This window comes from Carassius auratus, chromosome 50, assembly GCF_003368295.1.
Source record: "Carassius auratus strain Wakin chromosome 50, ASM336829v1, whole genome shotgun sequence".
In the NCBI taxonomy this organism is placed as follows: domain Eukaryota; kingdom Metazoa; phylum Chordata; class Actinopteri; order Cypriniformes; family Cyprinidae; genus Carassius; species Carassius auratus.
In genome coordinates this window covers 10,997,140-11,010,856 of record NC_039292.1, presented here as the reverse complement: position 1 = coordinate 11,010,856, position 13,717 = coordinate 10,997,140, and the positions used below count along the sequence as shown (strand labels likewise).

The 13,717-nt window shown below is 34.7% G+C and overlaps 1 long non-coding RNA gene across 1 annotated transcript; it reads right to left on the bottom strand.

The window, feature by feature from the left end:
* Positions 1-768: 768 nt before the first annotated feature.
* Positions 769-9,820, bottom strand: LOC113066993 (uncharacterized). The gene is made up of 3 exons (XR_003279257.1): positions 9,454-9,820; positions 9,123-9,159; positions 769-1,286 (listed from the first exon to the last, which is right to left on the bottom strand). It is a non-coding gene; the product is annotated as an uncharacterized LOC113066993 (long non-coding RNA).
* Between the last annotated feature and the right edge of the window lie 3,897 nt (positions 9,821-13,717).

Genomic DNA, 13,717 nt, shown 5'->3' with positions numbered 1-13,717 from the left:
ATAATGAAGGTTTTTCTATTTATTTTAACATTATGAATACTCATGGTGAATCAGCTTCATTAAATCTTTCTTTTATAGTGACAGTTCAGAGTTATTTTGTGGCAAATATATAATTCTAACGACAAAATATATCAGTTAGTTATCACTGAAACACGTTTACAGCTTTTATTAATATTTAAAAACGTTATATTTGTAACTTTGAGTAAATGCATTGTTTTTGTTATTTTGTTTTATTAATTATTTCAGTCTTGGTTTTATTTTAGGACATCACATTAATCTAAATTAAAATGAGAAATGTTGCACTGACAACTACTGTAGCTAAAATATTTAAAAAGCTTTTTCATTTTGTAATTTTATTTAAGTTAATAGTGATTTTATTTAAATTTACAAAAAACTGTTTTATTGTTTTAGTTTGACTATAGTTTAGTTAACTATGATAACCTGGATATATTATAAAAATGTATATAAATGATTAAAGAAACAATTTAAATAGTCATCAAATTCTAAAATATCAACATTATAAAAAAGTTTTTTTCTTTACCTTTTAAATGAGAAGTTTATATAATCATTTTAAATTAATATATAGGTGGCATGGAATGAAAAGTCTGTTATCTAAAGCCATGTTAATGATCTTACTATAAAAAATTTATCAATATTTTTTCTTCCTTTCTTTTTTTTTTTTACACATACTTTTTAAGCAAAATATCAGAACTCAGTCTTCCAGTAAAAAGACACTCTCTGGTGACATATGCCAAACTTATCATCATTTTGTCCACTTAGTAAATTATACGTTTGTATAGATCTGCCTCTATTCAAGCAATCAACTGATTGATTGAACCCTACATTTTTTTTTCTGACAATCTGTTTCACATTAATGTTCTTCCTTCTGTTACATTGTGATTTTGATCTGGTAAAATATTTAATTGCATATTTTACTGTTTAGTGTCTTGCTTTAAACTGTGGACACAAATGTCCCTCGTTCAATGAAACGTCAGGAGTCATTCAGCTCTAGTTGAAGAGCTCCACATCCCCTCTTCACTGGGCATGGCAACAATAATTGAGAGCTTTACATAAGTTTCTACTATTTTTTTTATTGGGCTGTTACTCTCTTAGACTTGCATAACTTTAGGAGGCCCGCACCAGGGCTGTCTTTGTTTGTTTCGATTTCATCCCAAATTTCAGACATTAAAAACGGCCTGGCTCAGATCCAGTCCTGGGTTCTGTGGGATAGCCTTGAGACTTGGTGGCAGAGAAACCAAACCGGAGTTTTCTTTCAAACATTGGTCCTGCCGAGTGAATAAAAAAAGGAGAAAAAAACACATTTCACATTTCATAAAAATCAATCAGGGTGTGACAAATTTTGAATTAATGTTTTGACTCACAATTCTAAGAAAAGAAGCCAGAATATACATCTTACAATTCTGACTTTTTTCTTCTTCTCAAAATTAGTTTAACGTAATTCTGTGCTTTTATTTACAAGATTTTATCTCACAATTCCAACTGTATAAACTCGTAATTTTAACTTTACATCAGAATTCTGAGTTACATTTCATAATTTGTGTTTTGCTATGGAATAATAATAAATAAATAAAAAGTACTGTATTTTCCGGACTGTAAGTCACACTTTTTTTCATAGTTTGGCTGGTCCTGCGACTTATAGTCAGGTGCGACTTATTTATCAAAATTAATTTGACATGAACTAAGAGACCTGAACCAAGAGAAAATGTTTTAATGTTTTCTCTTGTTTCTAAATAAATGCGACTTATAGTCCAGTGCGACTTATATGTTTTTCCTTATATGTTTTTGTCATGACGTATTTTTGGACTGATGCGACTTATACTCAGGTTGGACTTATAGTCCGAAAAATACGGTACTTTTTCCCTCACAATTCCGAGTTTCCATCAGAATTCTGAGTTTACATCTTTACATGTTTTTTCTGCAATTGTGAGTTTTTATCTCACAATTCTATAACTGTTTTCACGATCCTGAGAAAACATTTGGAACTGTGAGATAAAAACTCAAGATTATCTTCTGTGTATATGCAGCAACTCTTTTTTATTATCTCGTATTATATCTAGTATGCATGTGTCGAGCACCTGTGTGTGTGCACACTATCAAATGTCGTGTACTTTGAAGGGCTATGCATTGGGCTGTACACATATACTAACGTGTAATAAATAAAAAAAAAACACTCTGGCCTTTATGTATTGGAATTTGGGCAATGTAAATGAGTAACAGCTGAGGAGGTGTTAATTAGTGTATTACTATTAACTTAACAACTTTGCACACAAGTCATATGACCAACTTTTATTGAGGGTTTGTGGAGCCCTTGTTTACTTTCACTTTATGGATAAGAGCATCTTTTTAGGAGAAACATCTGATTCCACAGTGATTTGCTGAAGTGATCTGATTAAGACGAAGCGTAACGGGGGAGGTGTTAGGACAGCGTGTGGAGAAACGCATGCGGAGAGACGTGACAGACGTGTCTGCTAGTTTGAATGCTGTGTCTAGGGACGGCCCTGTGAGGGGTTATGCACTTTCTCCAGATACACGTGACATGTGGTCCCTGTGTCAGTCATCCCCCCTCTCTTCCTCCCCATGCTCTCTCCTTCTTACCCCAGATGTCTCTCAGAGTTGATCTTTTCCCTCTGACTGAAAACAGTGCACACATGCATACATACATACACACACACACACACACATGCTATTCTAGCACCAGCACACTAGCCTCACTGGTGCCTAACTACAGTACATCAGAGGCTCGAGTGAAGCCAGGGAATGTTAAACTTGTACAGCTTGGAAGAAATTAGTTCACTTAATGTACAACACATTTGCTTTACCAGCCTGAGACGCCTGGCTTTGTTTTGCTAGTCTTTTAAATAGTGCAGATTATAAAGGTTTATAACATCGAAACGTGTCTCCACTTTATCATTTATATATATATATATTATACAAACATATATACATGCAAACAGATGTATTCATTCTTTCATTCACACATTTCTATTCATAGACTTAATAGTTTTTTGTATTGAAAAGTTTATACACATTTATTTATTTTATACACACACACACACACACTCACCCAAGTTTGACCATGTGTGTGTATAAACTATCTGATCTGATGTAAAGTAGTCCCTATACATTTGCTTGTCAGCTGGAGTGTTTATTTATGACCCTGTTCGTACTCTTTCAGATCTGCAACCCAGCATTTCCCAAAACACTAACCTACTAGGTCAAGCTGACCCAGGAGTTGCAGACGGAGCATAAAAGGAAACTGAAGGTCAGTGGGGAGGGGATGCCGTTGCTGCTGGGGTCTGGTCTTGCTGCCCAAGGTAAGGACAAACTCTCTTCTTTGCATCCCTAATTTTATCCTCGCCCTGCACCCTCCTTACATTAACCCTTCCATTAGTCACAAGTCAGCGTTCCCCAGTGGTTTTACTCTACCAATAAGGCATCCACAGACCAAGCAGAAATGTTTGAGCCCAAAGTTAATCATAGAGGACTTGAGCCGTTAACAAAGCTTTGGTTTTCCATCCTTATAAAGTTCAGGATCTGCTTAAGTTTGTTGTTCATGAGTCTGTATATCCTATTGAGGTTTGGTGTGGGGAGGATGATGACCGGTTGGTTTTGATGGACTGTGGTTCAGTCTGGCCCTAGACAAACCTCATTTCTGGAGAAGCGCTGCACCAGGAGAATGTGAGAGTTAGTCATGTGGGATTAGGACACATCTGTCTTCAGAGCGAGAAAGACACATTCATGCCAGTAAAAGCTTTGGTGGGCTGAATTAATTAAACCGCAAAAAATGTTAAAATTTTAAAGCACATTTCTAGTCCTCAAATGAAAAAAAAATTAAAAACTTCAAGGAATCATTTCAAAGATGTTTTCATCTCATAAAAAAAAAAATGAAATATTTCGTAGTTGCAATAATGTTTTTAGTAATTGTGTCTATATCTTTATCTATCACACAGTGTGAGTTTTTAGTTCTCATAATGCTAACGTTTTTAGCAAATTGCGACTTTATAGCATGCTTTATGTCTTTACATATCATAATAACAACTTTCTTTGTAAATTGTTACTTTTTATCTTGTTTGTCTTTATATGTCATTATGGTAACTTTTTTTCTCGTAATTGCAACTTTGTTTCTCATAAATTGTGACTATATTTTACAATATGGCTTTTTACCTCATCTCATAATTTCAACTTTGTAGCTCACAATGTGACTTCAAATATCGCAATTTGCGAATTTGTTTCTTGTAAATTGCATCTGTTTATGTCAGAGTGTTTTTATATCTCATAATGACATCTTTTTTTTTCTTGGAACTGCGACAAATCTTACAATGTTACAATCTTACAAGTGCGACTGTATATCTCGCAATGTATCTTTATATCTCTTTAAAGAAACAATGTTTTTTTTCGTAATTGCAACTTTATATTTCACAATTGTGACTTTGTTTCTTGTTAATTATGACTGTATATCTTACAATGTGTCTCTGTATCTCATAATGGCAACTTTTTTCCTCATAATTGCAACTTTATATTTCACAATGTGACATTATATGTCACAACAATGTGCCTTTTCTTTTCCCAACTGACTTTACTTCTTATTTTAAACAATATCTTATATTTAACTTTTTATTCGAAAAAGGAAATGCTTTAATATTTACAAAATGGACTGATAAGGTTCCAGTTCTTAAAGGTGTAGTGTGGGTTTAGATACAGGTTTAAAAAGACACGAGGTTAGCAAATAACATGAGATTATTTGGCCACTTTTTATGATTGAAAGAAGTTACGATGAAACATTTATTTAATGCAAACTGCTGAGTACTTTGTATCTAGTCTCCGTCAGTTATCTTGAAGTGGCAAAGGGCTAAAATCATAAATCACGTGCAGTGGAAATTCCACACTTCAGTTCACTAAATGTTAGAAATGAAGTGTGAGAGAGAGGCTAAACTTTGACTTTGTAATCTGATTTTTTTCGCCTAATTGCAGGGGCCAGGTCAGCTGGGTCAGGGTCACTAGTTTTAAATCAACACATAAAGCTGCAGATGACCCAAATAGCCAGCATTGCTTTGTGAAGAATAGCAAATACTGAAGAAGTGATGGGGGATGGGGTTTCTGACGTCAATGAGCCCGTGCCAGAAATGTGCCTGTGCATGTGTGTGCAAGTGTGTGTACGTGGGTGTGTGTAGGCATAAACGCCTGAGTGTGTGTGTACTGTTTCCATGTGAGTGTCTGGGAGAGATAACACACATACGAGTCATTCTGTGACTCTGTGTGGTTCGTGCGTCTGTATTTGCTCCAGAAGCTGCAGCCTCAGCAGGAAGCACAGTCAGATTTTAAGTACACCCTACAGGAATTTGAGTAGACAAAGCCTATTTTTCCTGCTCTAAACAAAACCTGCATGACGCAGGATTACACGAGACACCATTGGAGAATTCAGTTGTTCAGAGGGATTGTTGTTACACTGTTCGTCATAAGCGTAACTGTAATTGTACACCACTGTAACCTGTATAACTGCGTGATACAATCCATCTGATAACAAATGCACTTGACATTTCTTCTGTAAACGTCACCTCAAAAATGAAGCATATATATAATGTTTATTTATATAAACTTTAAACATTATATTTAAAATATACACTATATTAATAAATACTATAAATATCATTATTTATATAAATAATTATACATTTAATTTTAGATTTTAAATAAACTATATACACACACACACACATAAATATATATAAATATATGTATGTGTGTGTGTGTGTGTGTGTGTGTGTGTAGATAGTTAATATATATATTGCATATATATACAGTATAGTGTGTGTGTGTGTATATATATATATATATATATATATATAGTGTGTGTGTGTGTGTGTATATATATATATATATATATATATATATATATATATATATATATATATATATATATATATATATATATATATATATATATATATATCATTTCATATATTTACGATTAAACATTACTATTTAACTCATATTGTACATATAACTTTATTATTTTATAATTTATGTTATGAATTTCAAAATTTTTATTTATTTATATTTTAGATAGAATTTTACGGTTTATAGACAACACAATACGAAGGCTATTTAAAAATATGTTATTTTGAAAATATGTTATTATCGCCAAATTCTTAAGCATCATTATATGACATTGCATCTAGTTTGGTAAGACATACTTTAAATATTTGTTTTAAATTGTATAACATATGATTATGTTGAAAATATATACACGTTTAAAATATACTAATATGTGATATTGTACATTTTTATAATCTTATAATCTTCATAAATGAAAATGTTTATATCATTTTAACTGAATGAATCATATAAATATGTAATTGCGTGAACATTTAAGATGCTAATGTAATGTTAAACATTATAAGTGGTAAACAAATATATATATTTTTTTTAAAGGCCTGGACATTTATGATGCTAAATATTAAAATTATAAGTGTTTGTTATTTGCAAATGCACAGATTAGCGTGGGGGGAAAAAAGCACAGGAAGCGAGGAAATCTAATTACGTGGAGATAAGGAGTATCTCATTTCCAGAGGAAATGTGTGGAGGCTACTTGTGAAAGGATCTGTGCGTTCACACAAAGAAGAAAGAAGAAAAGGATTTAAACCAATCTGACTGCTGCGTCTTTCATGCATTGTAACCGTGCTTTTGTGTTCGTTAACTCTGCTAAATACAAAAAGCGTACAAAAGCATAGTCTACTAAAAGCATTTAATAGATCATGGTAAGAAAGCTGACTATTAGCACTCTTAAATGGTTTATGATCTGGAGGTCAAAGGTCGAGGACCTGCAAGTCTTACAACATCTAATACTATCCATTCAGCCTTTCAACAACATTAAAGTAGCACTTGTGCGACAGGAAGGCAGTTGTGGATCATGACTCACCTACGGCATCTGTGCCATAATACTCGGAATACACAATTGTTTAATCACAATAGAAGGAAAACTGACAAAAAAAATCTGTTTTTACCATGATATTAATAATTTACGACATTTTAAAGAAAACTCAGACAGCTCTTCTGAAACAACCTTGGGTCAAATGCCTTGCTCACGTGATCGATAATGAAACACTGACTCTGTTCCAGATCTTAGTGAGCTGCCTATGTAGGCAGCACCATAGACACACTAACACAGTTAACTATAAAGCTCACTATAGCGAAAACTATATTATCATCTACACCAACAGAGTTTTCATTATAAGTGCATGCTGTCCACTGATTACTACTTTTTTATGTTGTGTGGATTCTGATTGGCTGTCAATTTTTTATCATTCATCAGCTGGAGAAAAAAATACAAATTCTCAAAGTGATTCTAATGATATCTTCCTCATTGCTGTTGTCATTGAAGTTGTAGGCGTCTCCACTCTAATGCAGAGTTCACAATGCACGATTTTCAAAGTGGTCGGACTGGAAGCAATCAGGCTTCTTTTAAAGCTTTAAAGCAACACCAAACCTGACAGATTGCATGTCCGAGAAATCTATTTTAGCCTCTCCTGACCTGACCTAAGACACCTCTGACAATCCCTGACATGTTAACAAGATACAGTTTGAGCTCTTGCAGCTTTTTGAGCTTACTTATATCAAGAACATGTTCTGGACATTTCACCAATTGACTAACTGGACCAGAACGGTTCCACTGGATTGTTCCAGTTCAGTTTGCGTGGCCTTGCTAAGATTTCATTGACTTAGCTGGTGCCACACTTCCTCTGCCCGGCCACTTCCTTTGCCATTAGCCATGAGCTTATGGGAATAGAGTGACACAAGACTAAACAGAGCAGAGCTAAATGTTTTAACGTATCAGCCAGTCAGATGTATATCACATACAGATTCCTTATCTCTCCTCCCTACCTACCGACAGAAACATGTTCAGCCTTAGGCTTCAGAGACAGATGCAGAATCAACCCTTGCAAACCTCAGCAGCACAAAGCAGCTTTACAGTGGAAAGGGCTGACGATTGTGTCTGTGGGGCGGCACTTGGTTTTAGCTCTTGAAGGCTGATCGGATCGTGAGTCATTTGTTTGGAGTGAAAGCGTTGGTGACATCAAAGAAAAGTCATTTGATAAGCAGAGCACGTTATTAGATTTTGATGACAGATTTTGAAGACTTGTGACAATTTAATTTTTTTTTTTTGTCTATACTTTGGAATAGTATGTGTTAATGAATTGTGCAGGAGGCCATGACCATGAAATGTAAAAAATGTATTTCATTTGACATTTAATTGTCAACTCTTTTTTTTTTTTTTTTTTTGCAATGAAAATATTACAATGCAACTGACCTTGTTTTTTGTTTTGTTTTTTTTTCTACACGTCTTAAAGAGATTGCTTACATGTTCCAAACCTGTTCTTATGGCAAAAACAGAATATATTTTGACAAAACTCAACTTTGTCCATACAATGAAAGTCAATGGAGTCTAAAACAAAACATTGGACCCCATTATCTTTCACTGAAAAAAAATAAAAATAATTATGTGTTTTCAAAACTCCACATGCCATACTAACAAGAAACAATACTTCTAACCACAGGCAGAGAGCTTGTGTTATTACCACACAAGTCTACGATGCTGTTTGCAAATGCTTGGTGGAACCATGTTTTCGGGAAACGCAGAATGTTGGTAACAATGGAAATTGCAACCATAGTTTCACTAAGGAAAAAATGACTGTGAAATTGACTTATTACTGCAAGTCTTCTTAAAGATACTGTTTACCCCTTTTTTTTTTTTACAATCATGTTTTTTCGAAACTGTATGACTTTCTTTGTTCCTTGGAACACTAAAGAAGTAATTCTAAAGAATGTTGGTAATGAAAGTGTGTTTTTTTTGTCCATATAGAAATTAACTGAGACATTTCTCAAAATATCTTCTTTCATGTTCCGCAGAAGAAAGTAAGTCATTTGGAGAACAACATGAGAGACAGTAAATGATGTCAGAATTGACATTTCAATCATGAAATTGCGTGATGATATATTTTACTCAGTAGACCACAAGAACGTTTTAAGTAAAAATAGCTTTCTGTGAAGGGTTAAAGGGATAATTCACTAAAAAATGAAAAAGTCGGTCATCATTTACTCACCACCATGTTGTTCCCAACCTGTACGACTTTCTCTCTTCTTTGGAAAACAAAAAAAAGAGATTTTGAAGAATATTGGTAACAAAACAGTTTACCATTTTGTGGACAAAGAGAGAGAGAGAGAGGGGAAAAACACATCTTCTTTTATGTCATACAAGTTTGGAAAACGGTACAAAGGTGAATAAATGATGACAGAATTTTTCAGTCATTAAACTATTAAACTAAATATATTTTACTCAGTAAACATTTTAATGAAAGTTAATTTCCATTAAAGGGTTAAGTCTCATAACAGTTTCTCAAGAATAATAATGGTGTTCAGTCTCAGCATGGTTACCTTGACCCCCCCCGTCCCCCAGTAACTGTGTTTGTTGACGAGGCCCGGCCTTATCATTGCTTTTCATTACGTTCAGGATCCCATGTGCTTGTGGCGTCTTGGCCATGTGCACTTTGTACTTATCCTCCCACTCTCTTTTTCACATGGCATCTGCTCTGTCCTCCTCCTGCACCGATCGCGTCAGCAGCGCTCAGTCATCCGACCGGCATGAAGCACTGGAGGCGGTCACAGAGTACACCAAAACCCCTTTCACCCTCCTCTATCCTCCGCAAGCTCCTGCAACCATCCGTTTCTGTGCTAAAAGGCATTAGGCACCTGTTTGAAATCCTATGATGAATTGTTATTCATTTTTACTCTGTTCATTGGAAATCTTCTTTTGACCCGTTACAAATAGACCCGTTTTCTGGATCCACAGGAGAATTCAAGTCCCATTTTATCACAAGCGTCTCTTATTTTGCTTGTGCCTCAAGCCAAAGGAACCACTGGGAAATTCAAACAGGAATTATTAGATCACTTACTAACACATGCAATGTAAAAATGAAAAAGACAAGTAAATACGTATTGTTCAAAAAAAGTGACAAAAATAGGTTTATTCCAGGTAAGACATCTGGGAATGTATTCGTAAACTTGAATAGCAAGACAGAGACAAGATGTTTGTGAAGATGGAAGACTCCTCATGTTGTTTCAAACCCGTGTGACGTACTGTCTTTTGTGAACCACAAAAGGAGATGTTTAGCAGACTGTCCTGGCTGCTCTTTTCCATACAGTCAAAGTTAACATGGCAGATGTTGTTGAGCTCCAAACAAGCAAAAAATAATTAAAGTAGCATAAAAGTGCACAAGGATTTTTAGGCCAAATGATAATGAAAAAAGATTTGGAAAAAATGTAGCACTACTTCACTTGTTCACCAATGGATCCTCTGCAGTGAATGGGTGCCGTCAGAATGAGAGTCCAAAAAGCTGATAAAACATCATAATAACCCACAAGTAATCCACACCACTCCAGTCCATCAATTAGCGTGCATGTGCATAAGAAACAAATCCATAATTAAGGCTTTTAACTGTAAACCATCACTTCCAGCCAATATATGCATCCATAATCCATAAAAAGGAATAGTTTTGTTTATTATTTTATTATTGATTTATGGATATTTCTCTCAGCCTTTTTCACTGGAGAAAGCAATATTATGGATAGATAATTCAATGAAATCTGGCTGACGTGTCTTTAAATTAGATATTCAAATGTGAACAAACATTTAATGAGATTTGTAAGTTGGGATGGATTTCAGTTTCAGCCTTTTTAGACCTCAGACATCTCGAAATGTAACAAACAAGTTTTACAGAAAGGTTTTATATATATAATTTTTAGGTGCACTATTGCTTTAAATTCTATCTTTGTATAAAAACAATACTAGTGAAATATATTCAATTTAATAATCCATCTTTTGCTCTGTAATCAAAATGACTGTTCATATTCAAAGTTTGGTTTGGTACACTATATCAGGCACACAATATACACGAAGTGCCAAGTGCAAGAAAAAAGTTCTCATGTGTTACAAAGCAGAGATTCAGCTACATACAAAGATGAGGCCTCTGACTCCTCGAGTCTGTAGATAACAGAAAGCACTGAGATTACATTTCTACCCTCAGTTTCTCACAGGAAGCATCATGCGATATAGGCTGAACGTTTCCTAACCTAAATCTGCAGTCTCACACAAAACACGGCTCAGATCACCGCTCAAGTTAGGGATTAGTGCAGGTATAAGTTTTCCTAGTTCTAAGTATCTAACAGAAGCTTTCTTCATATAGATGTGGAAGACTGGTCGGGAATGACATATCAAAAGAGATTTAGTGGATTTCAGTATTGTCTACTACCTTGAGCTCGAATCAAATTGGAGTTTGCTGCTTTGTGCAGGAGAATAAAAACTATAATACCTCAGTCACACCGAGATAACACTACTGAGGATGGATCTTATTCTTTTTTCCAATTTCATGAATATATAAGCATTGTTTATTTTTTGATGCAAGGAATAGTACACACAACGATGAAAATGATGTCAGTTTAATCAACTATAAGGCTTGACACTTGCATTCACATGTGTCAAAGAGCACCCGATCTCATGGGAAAATATTTTACGTTTTGGTGAATGGATGATTAATTAATTATACATATTTAAATTCATTCAGAAAAGGCTTGAATATTTGGTAAAAACTTTGACTTTTTCTCATCATGCCATTTTCTAGTAATGACATTTCATTGAATAAAATTAACAAAAAATATTTATGTAAAGATTTTTTTTTTTTACTTTCCTTTCCTTTAAAGTTTGTTAAATGTAGCTTTATTTATAAATATAATAATTATTAGCCATGGTTCATTTTAGTTTTAGTAATTTTAGTACTTCAACTTAAACCTTGCTAAGGCATTCTTTTTTCATCCAATATTTACATTTGATTTGATTTCAGCTTTATTCCAATAACCGAAAACTTTTTTTCATAGTTTTAGTTTAACCCCACAATGTTTAAACCTTAATGATGACAGAATTATTATTATTTTTTTGAGTGAGCTGTCCCTTTAAGATCTTCTGAGGTCACTCTGCTTATGAGTTTTATAAATTCCATTTGGTCTTGAGATGTAATGCTAGTTTTCAGAGAAATAAAAGGTGTGCGTGCCCGTGTCTGTGTTATGGTGATATGTGGGTGTTTGTGAGGGTGAATCACCGGGCCGTCTGTGTGTTTCTCCACTTGTTTTGTTTGGCAGGAGGATCAGGTTGTGGCAGACTGGCTTTTCTGCCTAGACGACGCAGCTGGCTTGTCCTTGAGACAACCTTGTGCTCACACACACATACCTGTGTGTGTGCTTTGTCCACTGCTCGCCCACCATGTGACTGTGCTTGCTTAGTGTGAATGTAGTGTCTAGAGTTAGATAGTGTCTGACTTCCACAAAGCAGCATCTGCTGTACAGGGGAGGATAAAGCGCATCGAGGGTCGCATCTCAGGTTACCATGAGCAGATTAAAAAAGAAACTGCATGAACTCGAGCCTGCTGCTCTTTCAGGGGATACAGACCTTGGCGAAGCTGACAATGCATCCTTAAGAAAGTCTGCAATGATACTGTGGAACAGTGGCTGACCTTATTTAGCTTTAATACTTTTAGACATTATAAGTTTAACGCTCTGGTTCTCTGTCTAGTTTTCTTTCAATTTTTGTCTCCTTCAGTAGTGCATGTTTAATTTAATGTGTTATTAACAGAAGCCCATTTCCGCCATGGAATAAAAAAAAAAGAAAAAAAATTAATGGCAACTTTATATCTCAGAATTCTGACTCACATTTCTGAGAAAAAAAAAGTTCTGAATTTTCGAGATACAAACTCCAAATTTTGAGAAGAAAAGTGTAAATTGTGAGAAAAACTCAAAATTGCCTTTTATTTCTTTTATCTCTTTCTTTCTGCCTTTTATTTTATTTTAAGTTGTGAGATGTGAGAAATTACATTGTTATCATTTACACACCCTCATGCACCATATGACTTTTTTACTTTCATCAAACACGAAAGAGATATTTTCACAAGATGTCCTGGCTGCCCTTTCCATACAGTGAAAGTCATTGTGCACGGACGTTGTCAGACTTTTTTTTTTTTTTTTTGGTAATCAGAAAAATTACAAAAACGACGTGTGAAGTCATCTGAAGCCATTTGCTTTGTGCGTGGACCAGTGTTATTTTAGTATTATTTTTGTACAATTATAGTATGTATTAATGTTTTGAATTGCCTTTTTAGTAGTTGTGATTTTAATTTAAGTTTTAGTCATTTTGTGCACTTTTGCCTTTTTTAGTAGTTATATATATATATATATATATATATATATATTAGGGGTGTAACGGTTCACAAAATTCACGGTTCGGTTCGATACGATACACTGATGTCACGGTTCGGTTCGGTTCGGTTCGATACGTTTTAGATACAGCAAAATGTAAAAACATCTCAACTTTTCAGAATGCCGCAAGCGCACCGCGGGTCATGTGACAAGAACTAACCAATCAGCTTCATCCTTTCCCGTAACAACGTTGAGAGCTCAGCCAAGATGAAGGATCAGCTGATCGTAGTTGTATATGGATTGCAATTTTGAAATAAATTTAGTAGCAGAGCTACTGCAAGCGATTTTTAGAGCTGCAAATCCATTTATCCTTCGCTGAAATTTCCGCGTCTCATGGAGAGAGCACGTCATTGTTGCTTAGCAAAGACAGACGCCTCATGAGCGCTTCTGCCCAAGC